Here is a 19,898-nt window from a genome sequence, read left to right on the forward strand (position 1 = left end):
GAGTGGAAAGATCAAGGTGGTTTATAATGCTGTGTCAGTCAAATCTCAAAGTTTAGCAACATTTTAATGTGAGATTTTGCCCTTGGATGAGCGCCCCTTATCAAAAGCAAGGGAGAGGAATACGCAGCTCAACATGCAGGACTTATGAGTCTCAGGGTGGAAAAGAGAAAGACATGGGGCTTTAAAAGGCAGTGCAAACGCACAGATTATCATTGAACAACTGAGACATTTAAGAATGACATAACTCTTGAAACATTAGATTAGCTGAAAGGATTTGTTCCATTAATTCTTAGACAGTTAACATTTCATAAAGAAAAAAAGGATAATTAGCACCAAAATTGTCTTCAATCCCACGAGAAGTTTTTGGCCTTAATACCTCATGTTACACAAAGGTTACTGTTATTTATTGCTATGCCTTCCATCTTTAATAGGAGTCTATCCAATAAAAATTACCAAGAAGTCGTTTCTGCTGCTTTCTTTAAAATCTCAAAATCAATGACTTGAAATAAGTCCATCTGTTAAAGGCTACAATGTCTTTTGCACAGATATACTTTTGTCCAAGATACAAACTGCCCTTTTTTTTTTCCTCCCAAGAAAGAACTGTTGTAAATAATGATTTCATTTCAAGGGGAAAAAAAAAGTGTTTAAGGACTAAGGATAGAATAATTATAAGGTGTACCACTCATATGTAGTGAAAATAATATACATTTAAATAAGTTAAAAAGAGTTCTTAATATGCTGTAAGGTTTGTGACCAAATATAATGTAAAAAAAAGTATGCAGGGGTATAATTTTCATTTGTTTGCCTATAGACTGAAAATAACCTGAGAAGTAAATATTCAAATTTAAGTCATACAGTATTAAGTAATTATGCCTATGTCATCCAATGTTAACCCAATGTCATCCAATGTTGACCCACTCCAGTATTCTCGCCTGGAAAATTCCACGGGCAGAGGAGCCCATGGTGGGCTACAATCCATGGGGTCACCAAAAAGCCAGACACAACAGAGCACACACACATCCCCCCATTTATGTTGAAATACACAAAGATAGAAGCTCATTTGGCACTGCATTTCTACCTCTGTCTACAAATTATTCATTAATTCTCCAAGCATATGCCATAGTAAAACACAAACAAAAAAAAGTTTTCAACTTCCATAAGTTTTTAATGTACTACATAAACAAAAACTAAAATCTATTTTAAAACAGGTAAGAAATACGCAATGGTGCACACAATAAAAGACTTTGCATAGTTTTTTTGAAAATGAGGATATCAAATTCTCCCATGAAAACCAGTACTGTGTAAAATTTTTCTGATATTTAAAGAGGAATTGCAGTGCAAAAGTAATGACCAGCTACATTATAATACTAACTTTAGCAGTTTTTTTCTTTCCAAAAATTTTAAGTAACTTGCAGGTTTTTAGACTACATTTTACAATATTTTGCTGTTGTTTTCTTTTTGGATAACCTCAGGAGAAATCTAAGTGTGCTCTTAAAAGGAGAATTGAATTTTAACTGAAAAAAAATTAAATTGCAATAAATTTTTGCAATATATTTAGATTATTTTTTCTGACATAGTTCTTTATTACAGTGTGCACATTGTTTTATACTAAGTACAAGAAAGGGAAATGATCCATTGCCATCTCTAATAGGCAACAGTTATTCAATAATCACAGGCTGAATTTAAAGTGTATGCTGTTATCAAGGAAAAGACACTTGATTTATTGATTATTATAGCTGGAAATACTTTATGCATTATTAACTAAAATTTTTCCTTTGTTCAGCTTATTATATTGCAGACCTAAAGGCTTATAATATATGCTCATGGTCACCCCTAAGGAGGCTTCTTCCCCTTTGAACAATGTTTCTGAGATTCATCAGTTTTCAATGCATCCCCTGGGTATTCTTCTTGCTGAGTAATATTCCACTGTATGGAAACAACAGTTTCTTTATCCTTTTTTTTCTAGATGAACAGCTTGATTGTTTCCAGTGCCCAGATCTGAGCATAAGTTTAAGGTATTAGTTCACCAGGGCTGCCATAGCAGACTAATACGTTAGTTTGGCTCAAAATCACAGAATTCAGAGCCTGTAAGTCTAAAATCAAGGTGTTGGTGGGACCACGCTCGCTCTGCTGCCTCTGGGAGAATCTGTTTTTGACGCTCCTAGTTTCTGGTATCCGTGGGCATCCCCTGACCTGCAGATGTCTCATTCCAATCTCTCTGTCCTCACATGGTTCTCACTGTGCAGCTGTGTCTTCACATGATATTTTTCTCTTATTATAAAGACACCAGTCATATTCGATTAGACACACCCTAATGACCTCATTTTAATGAACTTGATCTCATTTGCTAAGACCCTATTTCTAAATGAGTCACATCCACAGGTTCCCAAGGTTTAGAACATCAACATATTTTTCAAGGGACACATTTAAACCTGTAACAGCTGTTAACAAAAATTCTGTACAACTCTTTACATGACATATGCTTTCATTTTTTCTTGTTTTAACTTCTAAATATAGAATTGCTGCTTCATAGAAAGTATATACTAAAAGTAATTTTTCCATTTTATATCCCTATTAATATATGAGAGCTTCAGTTTTTTGGTCTCCTTGAAAACACTAAGGACTACAGTACTAGTCCCTGTAAGTTAAGTCATTAGATGAGTTCAGTTCAGTCGCTCAGTTGTGTGTGACTCTTTGTGACCCCATGAAGCACAGCACACCAGGCCTCCCTGTCCATCACCAACTCCCAGAGCCCACCCAAACCCATGTCTATCGTATCAGTGATGCCATCCAGCCATCTCATCCTCTGTCGTGCCCTTCTCCTCCTGCCCTCAATCTTTCCCAGCATCAGGGTTTTTTCAAATGAGTCAGGTCTCTGCATCAGGTGGCCAAAGTATTGGAGTTTCAGCTTCAGCATCAGTCCTTCCAATGAATACCCAGGACTGATCTCCTTTACGATGGGTTGGTTGGATCTCCTTGCAGTCCAAGGGACTCTCAAGAGTCTTCTCCAACACCACAGTTCAAAAGCATCAATTCTTCGGTACTCAGCTTTCTTTATAGTCCAACTCTCACATCCATGCATGACCACTGGAAAAACCATAGCCTTGACTAGACAGACCTTTGTTGGCAAAGTAATGTCTCTGCTTTTTAATATGCTATCTAGGTTGGTCATAACTTTCCTCCCTAGGAGCAAGCGTCTTTTAATTTCATGGCTGCAATCACCATCTGCAGTGATTTTGGAGCCCAGAAAAATAAAGCCAGCCACTGTTTCTAAATCCATTTGCCATGAAGTGATGGGACCAGATGCCAAGATCTTAGTTTTCTGAATGTTGAGCTTTAAGCCAACTTTTTCACTCTCCTCTTTCAGTTACATCAAGAGGCTCTTTAGTTCTTCTTCACTTTCTGTCATAAGTGTGGTGTCACCTGCATATCTGAGGTTATTGATATTTCTCCCAGCAATCTTGACTCCAGCTTGTGCTCCCTCCATATCAGTGTTTCTCATGATGTGTTTCTTATATGCAGCGTTTCTGCATATAAGTTAAATAAGCAGGGTGACAATATACAGCCTTGACGTACTCCTTTTCCTATTTGGAACCAGTCCGCTGTTCCATGTCCAGTTCTAACTGTTGTTTCCTGAACCTGCATATAGGTTTCTCAAGAGGCAGGTCAGGTGGTCTGGTATCCCCATTTCTTGAAGAATTTTCCACAGTTTATTGTGATCCACACAGTCAAAGGCTATGACATATTCTATAAAGCAGAAATAGATTATTTTTGGAACTCTCTCGCTTTTTCGATGATCCAGTGGATGTTGGCAATTTGATCTCTGGTTCCTCTGCCTTTTCTAAAACCAGCTTGGACATCTGGAAGTTCACGGTTCATGTATTGCTGAAGCCTGGCTTGGAGAATTTTGAGCATTACTTTACTAGCATGTGAGATGAGTGCAATTGTGCAGTAGTTTGAGCATTCTTTGGCATTGCCTTTCTTTGGGAGTGATTAGATAGTGGTATATCATTGTGAATTTTAATTTGAGAACAATGATGTAACAATTTTGCAGCTGTTTAGTGGTGGTTTATGTATTTAGATCCGTTAATGTTGAGCTACATTCAGTTCAGTTCAGTTCAATCATCAGTCATGTCCGACTCTTTGCAATCCCATGGACTGCAGCATGCCAGGCCTCCCAGTCCATCATCAACTCCTGGAGTTGACTCAAACTCATGTCCATGGAGTTGGTGATGCCATCCAACCATCTCATCCTCTGTCATCCCCTTCTCCCACCTTCTGTATTTCCCAGCATCAGGGTGTTTTCAAATGAGTCATTTCTTCACATCAGGTGGCCAAAGTATTAGAGTTTCAGCTTCAACATCAGTGCCTCCAATGAACATTCAGGACTGATCTCCTTTAGGTTGGACTGGTTGGATCTCCTTGCAGTCCAAGGGACTCTCAAGAGTCTTATCAGACACCACAGTTCAAAAGCATCAATTCTCCAGTGCTCAGCTTTCATTTTATAGTCCAGCTCTCACATCCATATATGACCACTGGAAAAACCATAGCCTTGACTAGACAGACCTTTGTTGGCAAAGTAATGTTCTGCTTTTTAATATGCTGTCTAGGTTGGTCTTAACTATTTCTTCCTAATAAAACTTAACTATTCTTCTTAATAAAAAAAAATCGTCTTTTTATTTCATGGCTGCAGTCACCATCTGCAGTGATTTTGTAGCCCAGAAGAATAAAGTCAGCCACTGTTTCCACTGTTTCCCCATCTATTTGCCATGAAGTGATGGGACTGGATGCCAAGATCTTAGTTTTCTGAATGTTGAGCTTTAAGCCAACTTTTTCACTCTCATCTTTCAGTTTCATCAAGAGGCTCTTTGGTTCTTCTTCAGTTTCTGCCATAAGGGTGGTGTCATCTGAATATCTGAGATTATTGATATTTCTCCCATTAGACTACAGCATTTCTATTGTTCTCAACTTTTAGCATACTTCTTAGTACTATAGTGTATATGATCAGAAAACTTGTTTTATCAACCGGTCCTCTATCCTATTTTACTTATTGCATTTATTTGTAAGAAATGGGTTCAAAACAAACAGAGCTATCATATTACTGCTGATATTTTCTTGTGTTTCATTTTTACTTTATAAATTTCAACATTGTATATTCATGTGTATAATGTATTATATTGGTTATATCTTCATTGTGATAATAGTTTAATGTTTACACATTTGGTATTGTTCTTAAAATATTTTCCCACTTTGTTCCTTCATGCAGGAGAGATTTGTCTTACATCACTGGTTTTAGCTCTCTTTACCTTTAAAGGGATCCTGACCAGTACTTTGTTCACCATAAATCTCATTATTTTCATTTCAACTCAAGATATCCACCATGTGTTCTTTTGTCAAATGTCATTATTTTCCTGATTCTTTTGTGTGTGTTTAGTTGCTCAGTCATGTCTGACTCTTTGTGACACATGAACTGTAGCCTGCCCAGTTCCTTTGCCCATGTGGATTCTCCAGGCAAGAGTATTGGAGTGGGTTGCCATATGTTCTTTCAGGGGACCTTGCATCCCAGGGATCGAACCCAGGTCTCCTGCATTGCAGGTGGATTCTTTACCAGCTGAGCTACCATGGAAGCCCATGTACACTGGAGTGGGTAGCCATTCCCTTCTCCAGGGGATCTTCCCGACCCAGGAATCAAACTGGGGTCTTCTGCATTGCAAGCGGATTCATACCAACTGAGCTACCAGGAAAGCCCAATTCTTTTAATATCTATTAATTAAAAGTCCGTGATTCTTTGCGACCCCATGGACTGTAGCCCCCAGTCTCCTCTGTCCACGGGATTCTCCAGGCAAGAATACTGGAGTGGGTTGCCAAATCCTCCTCCAGGGGATCTTCCCAACCCAATGATCAAACCAGGCTCCTCTGCATTGCAGGAGGATTCTTTACTGACTGGGCCACCAGGGTAGGGCATTTAAAAGTCTACTAGGACATTATTCAGGACAAGTAAATATATCTTCCTGTTAAAAATTTCTCTATAGCAAAATAACAAATTATTGTGAATATCAAGAAGTTAATACTTATCTTCAAAATGTAACATCTAGCATCTCTATAACCAGTGGTGCCTTATGATTCTGTATAACTATCATGGCCTCAAAATTATGAATTACATCAATTTCTTTGACATGAAGCTTAATTCTAAACTTTTTAAACTCTTTCCTATTCCTTTGAAAATAGAGCTTAATAGAAACATTAGTACCATAGTTATCCATTTGACATTTTGACTGCATACTATATATAAAAGAGGAATGTTTATTTCTCTTCAGTTTCAGGTCAGTTTTTACATTACATAAAAATTTTCTAAAGGTATCTACTATTAAAACAAAATCCTGCTTGTCAATTTTTTTTCTTTTTTATAGTTACACTATGAAACCTAGCAAAAATTATTTAATTCTGGTATTAATGCTAAACATTGTCACTTTTTCTAAAGTTAGAAGACAAATCATTATGCTATCATGAAATGCATACATTTCTAAATATCAGTTTTTATATATACTTTCTGAAGAGACTCAACATTTATGTTTGAGTTACATATCCTTTTGTTCTTGTTTTTCTCACCCCAAAGAAATGCAGCTGTTACAATGTTCCTTTTTTATAAAGTCCTTTCCCTGAAATAAAGTTATCCAGAAGCCACAAAGATCTTTCCCCAGACAGATTGTAACTTTTCACCAATCCCCAACAGCACAGAAAATGGTAACATCTGCATTTAAATGACTTATTTATTCAACTCGTTCATATAAAAGTGCACTAAACCTAAAATTCAGTTCTGGAACGCTGCTCTGAACCTAGAGGACATCCCATTTCATACAGTGGCTCCCGCAACTTGTCTCTGGTAACTGTCAAGCCAGTAATCTATACAGGGCTGCATTGCAGCATCATTCAAATGTGGCATCTTGGAAAGCCTAATAAGAAACTAGACTGTAAAGTAGGCTTTTCTAAAATGGAAAAAAAAAAATCTTATTACTTTGTGAGACTATCTGCCATCTTTTCAAAACATCTTCACTAAACTCCTTCCCTCTGGCTCCAATGATTGTTCCTCACCATCTGTTCATTAAAACGGGTGCTAATCATTAACATTTAGTAGCCACTTTGGAGACAGTTTCAAAATATATTTTTTATAATTTCAAGTACATTCAATCACACTTATTCAGTTGGGCAGCCTCTGTCATAAATATACCATATTTCTATGTATAAAAAAATCACTAATTACCAATACAATTACATTAAGCAGATATTGAGAGCTTACTATATGTACAGAATTTGGCTATAGTTAGTGTAAGAGATACAAAAAAAATTAAGATTTGGATCTTTACTAAGGAAATTTCCAAAGCATATATTATGACAAGACAGAATTATAATCAAGAAGAAAGAATGCCCTAATTGAGTAGTCCAGAATATTGTTATCACTGTACTCAAGGTAGCTTTGTATTATTCAGGTAATTGAAGAAAACTTTATAAAGGAGAAAGTATTTCAGTTGACATCAAACTAGAGGTATTTTAATAGTCTAGCTAATAAAATATAGATTTTAAATTTTAGAATACAGCAATGGTGTGGGAATGGGTATAGAAAAAGTTCAGAAAATAAGTCAGTAAGTGAGTGAAGAATTTTTGGAACAACGTTATAAATGTTAAAAATAGATTATTTATATTAGGTAATAGTGGGATACGAAAGCTACACAAAAGACACACTTGTATTCTATGGAAAATGTGTAAACACCACAGGTTACTGAGTTTATCCAGTAATGAGTTATCCTCCAAATGAGTTATCCTCCAAATGAGTTATCCAAAATGAGTTATCCTCATTTTAAAGCATAACTTTCAGTAGGTGACAGAAGAAATGGATATAAAACAACTAAGAAGACAATAGGGCTTCCTTGGTGCTCAAACAGTAAAGAGTCTGCCTGCAATGTGGGAGACCCAGGTTCGAACCCTGGGTCGGGAAGATCCCCTGGAGAAGGAAATGGCAACCCACTCCAGTATTCTTGCCTGGAGAATCCCATGGACAGAGGAGCCTGGCAGGCCACAGTCCATGGGGTCACAAAGAGTCAGACACGACTTAGCAACTTCAATAATTAAGACGACTATGGCACTAGTGAGATAAAGTGAAAGTCTAAGATTGTGATAACAACATTATGAATGTATATTATAGGCATTCTGTGTTTGTGTAAGTGAAAATGGTAATTACTGCTCAAAAGTATTCATTTCCACCATAAGCATGCTAAAAGCAATATAGGAATACTAAGGAATTGCTTTCATTTTTATCTGCAGAAAGTTTACCTTCTTTTATGTCTAAAACCAATGAGACAGTGTTTTTGTCTCTTTATGACTCACTATATGAATGGGTCCCATGCAGAATCATATCCATTATAATTTAAAAGTCCATCTTTCCAGAAATGTAATTTTATCTCACTTATTCAACTCTACAAAGAGCTCTGTATTTCATAATCATGTACTCATCCCTTCCTCTTCTCCCATTCACTTAATCATTTCCATTTGTTGCAAAGTCCAATCAATTTTTCTTTAAAAAAAAATCTCATGAAGAGTATCACTTTTCTTCATGTTACCATATTAATCCTCCAAAGGGGAAAGTGTGTATAGAGAGGTGGGAGGCAGTGTGGCATTGTGAGCGGCATCCATAAACCTAGGTGTCAGGGAAAGCAACCAAGCTCCTAGTCCACGTTTTGCTGCATTCTAACTGCAACACTGATCTAGTTGATTAACCTCTTTTACCTTGGTTTCTTCTTTATTAGCAGGAAAATAATAATAGTTTGTCTTTGCAACAATCAATGTCAGACTATCATAAAAATACTACATAACAAATGACACTAATACCCTGTGTTATACCTCCCATGCAGGTATTTCTTACTCACGTGTCCCCAGAAGAGCAACATTTCAGCAGCCTTAGGCTGGTAGTGCCTGCAAACTGCACATTTGGTCCTGACCTGCTTTGTGTATCTTTTGTAGGGTTTTTTTTCTATCATAACAACTTCAACAACCTTAGAGACTTAAAACAGCACAGTTATTCTTCGGTTCTGTGGGTTAGAAGTATGGGCAAGCTCTGTGTTTCTCTAAGGGAAAAACCGATTCTCTACCACTCTAATTGTTGGCAGCTTTTTCAGAGACACAGAGTGATTCAGAGCATTCAAACCAAATTTTGTCGTGGATATAATTCACAGGCAGGTACCAAGCAAAGTGTGAAGGCTCAGTGTCAAGGTTTACAAGTTGATATGTTTTACCCTGACGTCAGAACACTCCACAACAGGCCTCTAGTATGCCTACAAATCTTGCTTGGTGGTGATGGTTTAGACTCTAAATCATGTCCAACTCTTGCGACTCCACGGACTGGAGCCCACGAGGCTCCTCTGTCCATGGGACTTCCCAGGCAAGAACACTGGAATGGTTTGTCATTTCCTTCTCCAGACAAACCTTGCTAACTGAAACCAAATAACCAGGACTGCATCATTATTTTCATCCAGAAGAGTATCATTTTATACTTCTGGACATTTCAAAAATAAGGTAATCATGCAAAAAGGGAACAGGGTTCCTGCTTGTATGTGGTTGCTTCCCGGCAACAAAAAGAAGGTATTCTTTTAAGGCTTGCTACAGGCTTCCCAGGTGGCCCAGTGGTAAAGAATCTGCCTGCAATGCAGGAGACATGGGTTTAATCCCTGGGGAAGATAGATAGATCCCCTGGAGAAGGAAATGGTAACCCTCTCCAGTATTCTTGCCTGGGAAATCCCACGGACAGAGGAGCTTGGCGGGCTACAGTCCCTGGGGTCGCAGACAGTTGGACATGACCGAAGTGATTAAACCACAACAGCAATAATAAAAAGGCTTGCTGCACAATATAGAAAAAATGGAAGTGAAGTCGCTCAGTCGTGTCCGACTCTTCGCGACCCCATGGACTGTAGCCTACCAGGCTTCTCCGTCCATGGGATTTTTCAGGCAGGAGTACTGGAGTGGGTTGCCATTTCTTTCTCCAGGGGATCTTCCCAACCCAGGGATCGAACCCAGGTCTCCTGCATTGTAGGCAGACGCTTTACCCTCTGAGCCAATCCCTTAAGCTTCTGGTTCATCAGCTGTGATACTGCCCTCTGTCTATGCAGCATCCAGCTAGATGTATCACATTGCCACATGGGTTGGGGGAATTGAGTACAAATATTTTGATGCTCCTGCTGCTTGTTATGCTGTGACTGATTAGTATAGTTTATTTCTGGCACAGGAATCTCTTGTTTTTTTGCCAGCATCCATGGAACTGTGGTAGGTTAACTTGTCAGAAAGCAAGGTTATTTTTCTGAGCATTCTACTGCTTCTAGAATCTCTCTGCTTTGTCACATTTATCTGAGTGACAACCCCACAGCAGGTCACATAGATAACACATTGCTGCATATATATTATACATGCATTTTTAGCTACATGGTGCAGCTTGCAGGATATTAGGTTCCCTGACTAGGGATTAAACCAGGGCTCTCCACATAGAAAGTGTGAGTCTTAACCTGCTAGACCACCAGATGTATCATTGAATATTCATGTTATAGCCAAACAGAAGATGTGGAAGCCAAGGCAGTGGGTGTTAAGTAGTTCACCTTGCTTACAGGGCTGATAGAAAGCAGATGAAAGACTGGGATTCAGACAGTCTGGCTCTAGAGCTATACACCTGACCAATGGCTTCTGTATAATGAAAGGATTATCAATGTTGGAAACAGACACACCTGTGTTAATATCTGGGCTTATTGCTATTCTGTTGTTGGGTCTAGACAAATTATGTGAACTTCTAAGCCTCATTTCCTGCAATAGTGGAATATTTTGCCTAATTTGCAGGGTGTTTATATGAATTAAATCAGATCATAGAGGTGGTATCTCTTTGCACAGTACTTGGCCTATTATTGGCTCTTGGTAAATTTTAATGTCCTTTATCCAAGACTTCTAAAAAATGTATGTGGCTTCAACTACTTTATGTCTAACCTTGTAGGTCTTACTTTAAAATGTTAAGTTTATGTTCTCATTTTGTATAACAGCTTTTTCAAAATTATTTTGCATTTCAAAAACTCATTTTTTCCACTACCTAGTTCAATGATAAAAGTGAAAAAGTCTTATATTATCACATTCTGTGCTTTTTGAAGTAACTCTCCAAATAGAGGATTAAATGAAAATTCCCTGACTCTCAGATGTACCTAAGAATAAATGTTAGATGTGGTCATATAATTTAATGTTTGAAAAATGACACTTTCTGCAATCATTTACTTAGGAGGCCAACTAATTCTTAGGAGATAGGTATTATAACTCTTCATTACTGATGATTATAAATTCCAACTTTTTATAACACACATATAAAATCCTGACTTCATAATGCTTTTCCAATCAGTTAACAATGTGTTTGTTATAAAGGAAGCTATAATGCCTTGATGAAAATACTGAATAGTTCATAAAATCCATGCAGCTTGAATTGGTCTCATAATCTCTTTGCAGTTAGGGAACAAAGTGGTTTATGTTATTGCATGTATTATTACTGATTCTGATCATTTAATTATCAGTTAAGTTTAATCCAAATATTAACTTTGAGAGCTCATGCATACTTTAGAACAAATATAAACAAAAAGACACCTTGGGGAATGGTTTATTATATTGATATAATTAAACTGCAGGCTGCCAATTTAAGAACACGTGTATTATTGTGAATTCCTAGGCTTCAAGACAAATAAAATTATATAAATTCAAAGAAAATTACCTAACTGAAAATTGAAAGAAAAAAAAAACTTTCAAGTGACACTTTATAAGCAAACAATGCATACAATTTTTTTCTGTATTAAAAGAATGAATCTTAGACCATAACAAGATAAATAATTCAATTAAATAATTAATTATTAAATAATATATTGCTCTATTTTTTAATTTTGGGCTAAGTTTTTATGCAATAGATAAGGGAAAATTTGAGAATTACTGAGCACAGAAATGATCTCTCAGAGTCTTTGTACAGAATGAGTGCATATTTCTGATATAGACTTCTTTCTCACAGGCTGCCAGGTTTAACAAAAATTATAGAAGGATGTGATAGCAGAAGTTCACGGCACACTATGAGAGGAAAACAGTCTTGTTTTCTTTCTTTCCCATCACCTAACGTCAGGAAGCAACAGTTAGAACTGGACATGGAACAACAGGCTGGTTCCAAATAGGAAAAGAAGTACGTCAAGGCTGTATATTGTCACCCTGCTTATTTAACTTCTATGCAGAATACATCATGAGAAACACTGGGCTGGAAGAAGCACAAGCTGGAATCAAGATTGCTGGGAGAAATATCAATAACCTCAGGTATGCAGATGACACCACACTTACGGCAGAAAGTGAAGAGGAAGTAAAAAGCCTCTTGATGAAAGTGAAAGAGGAGAGTGAAAAAGCTGGCTTAAAGCTTCACATTCAGAAAACTAAGATCATGGCATCTGGTCCCATCACTTCATGTGAAATAGATGGGGAGACAGTGGAAACAGTGTCAGACTTTATTTTGGGGGGCTCCAAAATCACTGCAGATGGTGACTGCAGCCATGAAATTAAAAGACGCTTACTCCTTGGAGGGAAAGTGATGACCAACCTAGATAGCATATTAAAAAGCAGAGACATTACTTTGCCATCAAAGGTCTGTCTGGTCAAGGCTGTGGTTTTTCCAGTGGTCATGTATGGATGTGAGAGTTGGACTGTGAAGAAAGCTGAGCGCTGAAGAATTGATGCTTTTGAACTGTGGTGTTGGAGAAGACTCTTGAGAGTCCCTTGGACTGCAAGGAGATCCAACCAGTCCATCCTAAAGGAGATCAGTCCTGGGTGTTCATTGGAAGGACTGATGCTGAAGCTGAAACTCCAAGACTTTGGCCACCTCATGCGAAGAGCTGACTCATTGGAAAAGACCCTGATGCTGGGAGGGATTGGGGGCAGGAGGAGAAGGGGACAACAGAGGATGAGATGGCTGGATGGCATCACCAACTCGATGGGCATGAGTTTGAGTAAACTCTGAGAGTTGGTGATGGACAGGGAGGCCTGGCGTGCTGCAATTCATGGGGTCGCAAAGAGTCGGACATGACTGAGAAACTGAACTGAACTGAACTTTAGGATCTTCACCAAGAAGCCCAAGATGAAGCATAGAGGATTCTTTAAACAAAATAATTCAATTTGCATCATCCACTTTTCATGTCACCTGAATTATGTTCCTAAATGTGTTATCTGCTATCTTAAAAGTTTGGCATGTATTTCATTTTGTCCTTATCCTGTTACAGTTTAGCTTTCTTACAAACTGGGCTTTCCAGGCTAACTATCTAATAAGCTAATGACCATGCTAAGAAAATACAGTAACCAAGCAACAATCTTCATAAATATTTAAAATACAAGACAATAGATATGGGGTCTACATCTTGTTACAGGGAGTTAGGGAGTAAGTGTTTCTTGAAGAGCAGCATTCCTGCACGTAGCCAAGACAGACACTGTCATGAATACTGTGGTTGACTCAATTTTGAATTAACTATGGAGTTACTGTGAAATGCACAGGTAACACAAGGAACCTCTATAAATTTTAAAAAAGAGAGAATTTTTCTATTCCCTTCCACATTCATTTAAACAGCATCCATTAGGCATTAATTTAAAAATGAATACATCTGCCTTATGGTGTCTTTGAAACAGTAGCTGTGACACCCAATAGAATTGCTTATTATTCAGAGTTTTAAGATACCTGAATTTGGAAACGAAATTTTAGTTTTGAATGATGTTACTCTACCAAGAATTGTACTGCTACTTAGCTAAACATTTTAAAATTTATTCTTAAGTGATAAAATTGTAAAGTTTGTATAATAATCCTAGAATATAAGATCTTATCTTTTTGTAAGTGTCAACTGTGAATAGTTTCCTTGGAAGAACTTAATTGCTAAGTCAAATCTGAACAAAGACAGGTAAGCCTCAGGTTTAATTGGCATACATTCATCTAAGCCTTCCAAACTGAAGTCAGTACACAGTGATAGTCTAAATATGAATGTACCTAATTGGTAGAAATCTCTTAATTAATGAAAGCTTTGGTTCAAACAGATGCACATACAAAATCAGTGTGGCCAGCTGGGTGAACAATTTTAATCCGTGTGAAGAACAAGAAAATTAAAGGCCTAAAGACAGGTGTGTGGAAGGAAAAGTCAGTGGCAAAAATCATGATTTAAAAATGTGTTCAAGGAGTCCTAGAAGCTTACTTCTATGAGGATACAAGAATGCAGATGGCATGCTTTTAAAAAGTCACAACAAAACGCCAGGAAGACTAGATCAGACTTGTGATGTCAAAATCTGCCCTTGTTAATGGGATTTGGATATTTATGATGAAAAAGCTTTCTAAGTTGAGCTAAGAGAAGTTTTGTAATTAGCCATTTGACATACATTAATAGATATTCAAAGTATGACCCTTAAGAGGAGCAAAACTGCTCACACACACACACACACATACACACTTACCTCTATGATAACCTGCATCATATTTAAAGATGAAGCCTTTATTTTTATATGGAAATAGTAGGAAAAAGTAAAATTAAATGAATAATACACAATTAAAACCTGAAAGAAATATTTAATTCTGTAGAGTTTGATGAGACAAAAATATTTTTTTTTCTAAACTGTACCAAATTGAACTTAGACTTTGCAGAGAAGTATACATTATTCAGTTGAAGGCTTACAGATTAGAAGCTTCTAAGTCAAACTTCTTGACTTAATGTAGTAGGTTTATCAATGGGAACAGAACTTTAAGAACAGTAACTGTGCAGCTCACCTTCATGTGGACTTGGTTTATTTACATAACAAGATCTTGTACTTTACACCAATAAAACAATAGGATGAGTCTTTTTCATCCTATTGAGACGATGACTTTATGTTACATGTGAAAATAACAGAATTTGTGGCCAGACAGTAAAACTATAGTAGATCAAAAATTGTCATGAATATTTTTTTACTACTTTTCTCACTGAGTGTTGGAACTCACCTTGAACCTGGTTTGGCCAATAGAATGGTGGAGAGTGATATATAAGGGACTTCTGAGCGTAAATGATAGGAAGACTTTTAGCTTTCACCCAGGCCTGGAATGTTCATCCGTGGACCCTGGCTACCTTCCCACTGGAGGAAGCGCAGGCCCACACAGCTCTGCGCAAAGTCGCAGGAGGAAAGGACATGAATCCTACAGCTGGTGCCTCCGGCTGAGCCGGAAGTCAACCACCAGCGTCGTGTGTGAGCCTCGTGGACAGGGCTCCTGAGCCACACACATCTGAGCCACGTCTGCAGGTGAGAAGGGCTGCCCTCCCAGCCCTTCCCAAGTTGCAGGATTTTGGGCACAAGAAATACTTCATGTTCTTTTAAGGTATAATTTTGCCAAACACAGTAGATAATCAACTCACTTCTCAGACTGAATCCACACTGAAATATGCACATGTCTTTATATTCTCAGGCCTCATATCCAAAGCATTCACTTGATTTTCTCCTTATCTTGTCTTGTCTCCAAAGCTTATCCAGGTCTATGAGCACATGTGCAGATAGGTTTAATTCCTACTGATGTTCAGAAAATTTGAAGAGGCTCTCAGGCCCATTATTTAGACTCTCAGCTCAGTGACTGAAGTTCTGAGGAACATGGATCTCCCTAGGACACTGGCAATCTTTCTGGAGATTGTGTTTAGAAACGAGTTGATAATTCCTCTACTCTGAGATTCCCAAACATAAACAAACACAGGCTTAGTTATGTTTGACTCTCTGTGAACTCATGGATTGTAGTCAGTCAGGCTCCTCTGTCCATGGAATTTTCCAGGCAAGAATACTGGAATGGGTTGCCATTTCCTACTCCAGAAACATAAATGGAGGTTCTTTTTTTTTTTCCATTTTCTTTCTAGATTCAGGAGCTACAAATTTTACACACACATTGAAGTTCAGGTTAAGCCCTATCCATTTCTCTTCAGCAGGATTAGATTTAATCCTCTTTGAGGAAGGGGTTTCTTTCCATACATCATTCTACACTATCCCTTTTTTCTGTGTTCTGAAATTTTGGGGGCAAAATTTTCAAAATTCTCAGCCCATGGGATGGAAAAACATATTTAATAAAATTAGATCTTGAAGTTGAAGCCCCTCTTTAGGTAGAGCTTTTCTTTTATGCATTCCAAGAGTCCCTTTTAGAACTCAGTATTAGGAAGCATATTCATTTTCAACTATATCATTCTTCACTAGAAAGTATATCTACAAAATCTTGCTTATTGAGTCAACAGTGGGAGCACTGTCACGAGCACAGGGAGGTAAAAGTAGATCAACTTTGATTTTTATTCAAAATAGTCTTAATAATAATAATAGTAATAATAATAATAATAATAATAGTAATAACAGCCTATCTGCTTTTATAGACTAGCTTATAATAGAAATTTTTTGTAAACCAAGAAACAGTGTCTTGCATTAATGTTACCAGCTAATAATCAAATCGCCAGGAGTACTTAGAGCCTCAAAAATGTTTTATCTATTTAATTCTCATCCTTAGCCCCAAATGTCACTGGCTTTTTGTACAAGTGCAATTACAGGAAATTGCTCTAGCAGAAAGATTTTTGGCAATCACTGTAAAAACCGATCAATAGGACATCAGGCTCACGGTGGTGTAAACTTTAATGGAAGGAGTGAACATGTTTGCTCTAAACGATTCTCAACAGAAATGCTGGCAATTATACAAAATACTTAAACCTCAGGTGTCACTTGAGCAGCAATGGGGGTAAGGTTATGAGAAGTAAGCCTAATAGATTTAACTCTCAGAACCTAAATATAGTGATATTCAGGATGATATTTTGTGAAAATAAACTATTTCTATAGTTTATATATTCTATATACTCTCTCCTTTCTATATTTTTTATTCTCTAATTAATTTTAATCAGAGAATAATTACTTTACAATATTGTCATGGTTTTTGCCATGCATCAACATGAATCAGCCACAGGTATACGTGTGTTCCCACTCATCCTGAACCCTCCTCCCGCCTCCCTCCTCACCCATCGCTCTGGGTTGTCCCAGAGCACTGATTTTGGGTATCCTGCTTCATGAGTCAAACTTGCACTGGTCATCTCTTTTACATACAGTAATGTACATGTTTCAATGCTATTCTCGCAAATCATCCCACCCTCACCTTCTCCCACTGAGTTCAAAAATCTGCTCTTTATATCTGTCTCCTTTGTAGCCCTGCCTTAATCAATAGTAATGTTACTTCCACTTTCTTCCACAATCTGGGAGGCTTTTGACAGATGGGGGCAGTACTTCTGGAGTTCCTCCAACAATAATGATTAACTAAGTCAACTAAGTAGAAGAAGGTTGCCTGGAGGGTGAGGCATCTATATAAAGATGCCTACGATTTCCTTCAGTTTCTCTTCTCTATCTCTGGTCTGATGTCCTTAACCCTTATATTTGTGTACTCCCTTTAAGATATCTAATCTCTAGCAATGATGTAACTAAACTTTAATTATTTTTAAATTTGACATCACACATTACCAGTGAAATAGTATCCTAAGGTACATCAGATTCTAAAAAAGGCAACTCTATGTGATGCACTGAAGATATGATTTTGTTTTGGTAAATTTTCTGCTTCTCCTTGACAACTGGTGGTCATTATCAAAGGGGGAAAAAAAAGAAGATATATGAATGATGGGTGTTCTAATAGTTGCTGATAATTAAATGATTGAAATTTAGAACATTTTCTTACAGAAATAATATCCATAAATTTTTGAAAACTTGCACTTTCTTAGTGTGACAGGATTAATGTTCAATGTTGCTATTTGACCAGTGATTTCTGAAAACCACCTAGAAGGTCGCCTTTGAATCAATGGACACTTATCTATAACAGATTGAAGTGTTTAGTTCACAAGAAATACAAGGATAGTTTTAGAAAACTTAAAAAAAATGCGTGATTTCCAAATCAACAGCCAACATGATGTCCATTGATAAAGTTGCTCTATTAAAACAAGCATTATAATTTCCCTTAGTCTTACTTTTGAAACCTTTACTATTTTAAACAAATTGGAAAGAGATATAATATTCATTTATTCAAGAATACTTACTGATAACCTGCCAAGTGTTGGGACTGGGACTCAGTCTAGACACTAGAAATGCAATTATGAATGGTGAAAAAAGGACTCTGCCCTCATGCAGTTACATATCATTTGGTAACCAAAAATAGAGATAGGTGATTTCTGATTTGGGCAGAAAATGTCTCCCAGGATAGTGATATTTAGGTTACACATTTAATGCTAGAAAGTACTATCCACATTAATATAGTGAAACATTATGTTCCCAAAAGGATCAACATCTTGCTTGTGTAACATTACTTATTTGAGAATGAGCTTGATATATCCAGGGATAGAAAAGAAAGAGTTACTGGAACACCAAGAAAAGAGCATATAAGGCAAAAGATGACATCAGTAGGAAGGTCTAAATCATTTAGGGTTTTGAAGGTCATTGTAAGGAGTTTGGGTTTTCATCTAAATACAGTTATTTGGGAGGTTTTAGAAGATTCCCTTTATTACATGGCAAGATATTTAAAATAGGAATTAGTTGCAATAAACATTAGGACTATGAAAACAGCAAAATAAAAGGCAACTACCTTCAAATTCATAGCTTTTATATATACATCTGCTAAATGATTTTGAGAGAAAATTCCAGTCAAAATGCCAACAATAACATCAGACTTCTTATGAAATAGTGTTAGACAACATTTGTAAGGATACAGAATATCTGCCATTTAGAGCATCGTTCACCAGGAATAGCTTTATACTGAAACACAATGAGAAAAAAATAAAAGGCAAAAATGTCAGAACCCCAGTATCAATACAGCAATTACTGAAAGCAGGAATATGATCTTGAGTTAGAACCAAAAAAATTTCAGTGATTCTTTCACTGATCGGATATATTACAGTGGACTGCTTTTCAATGTCTAAGTCTTGGGGTAATCAGGGCTGTTTTGTTTCTTTCTTTCATTTTGCAGTTGATGAATAAAATGAACCTATTTGTGCCATTCAAGAAAAAATTTCCAAGTCAGTTCACAGGTGAACACTTTTGTGATTGAAATCATGGCTCATTTAAATTGTTGAGTATTTTCACACAAGAAAAAAAATTATGATTTTATTAATTCACACCAGTAAAACAGACTTAAGGAAACTCATTCTATTGCTGTCATCCTTCTGTGCTTAAACAGCTTTCCAGAAATGAAATTGATGGTCTGATCCACTTTCCCAAAAAGTGGATGATTAAAGAAAATCATTTAATTTCAACCTTTATGACTTAACATTTTTCAGTTCATTCTTCTCAATTATTATGGAGTGGGAGTGAAAAACTACTAGAGGAAACTATTAAAATGTAGTGCAAAGGAATACTAAAAATTACAAGATTTCAGTTTCAGTTCAGAGACAGAACTAGAAAGATGTCACTCTCTCGCTTATTAGAAATTAGAGAAGTTAAAAACATATATTCACTTAGTATTTATCTCTTATTCAGTTTTGAACTTAAAACATTATTGCTAAAATCAAACATATTTGCATTACAGCACATAATATTTGTATGTGTGGTACTGTGATTTATAAAATAAAAATAAATATTTGGTCTTTATACCCTTTTCCAACACAGAACTCCTAAATTCCTTTGCATTTCCTAAGTGAGGTGAATGATAAAGCTATCTTTTGTTATGTTAATGAGGAGAGTTGTGACCCCCCCACCCCCAAGGATGGAGCTGGTTGCCAGAAGAATGAACCTAGTGATTAGAGTTGGAAACTTCAGTCCCCCTACCCCTACCAGACACTGCCAGCAAGCAGGGAGGAGCTGCAGGTTGAATCAAT

Source organism: Cervus elaphus, chromosome 27 (genome assembly GCF_910594005.1).
Source record: "Cervus elaphus chromosome 27, mCerEla1.1, whole genome shotgun sequence".
Lineage (NCBI taxonomy): Eukaryota > Metazoa > Chordata > Mammalia > Artiodactyla > Cervidae > Cervus > Cervus elaphus.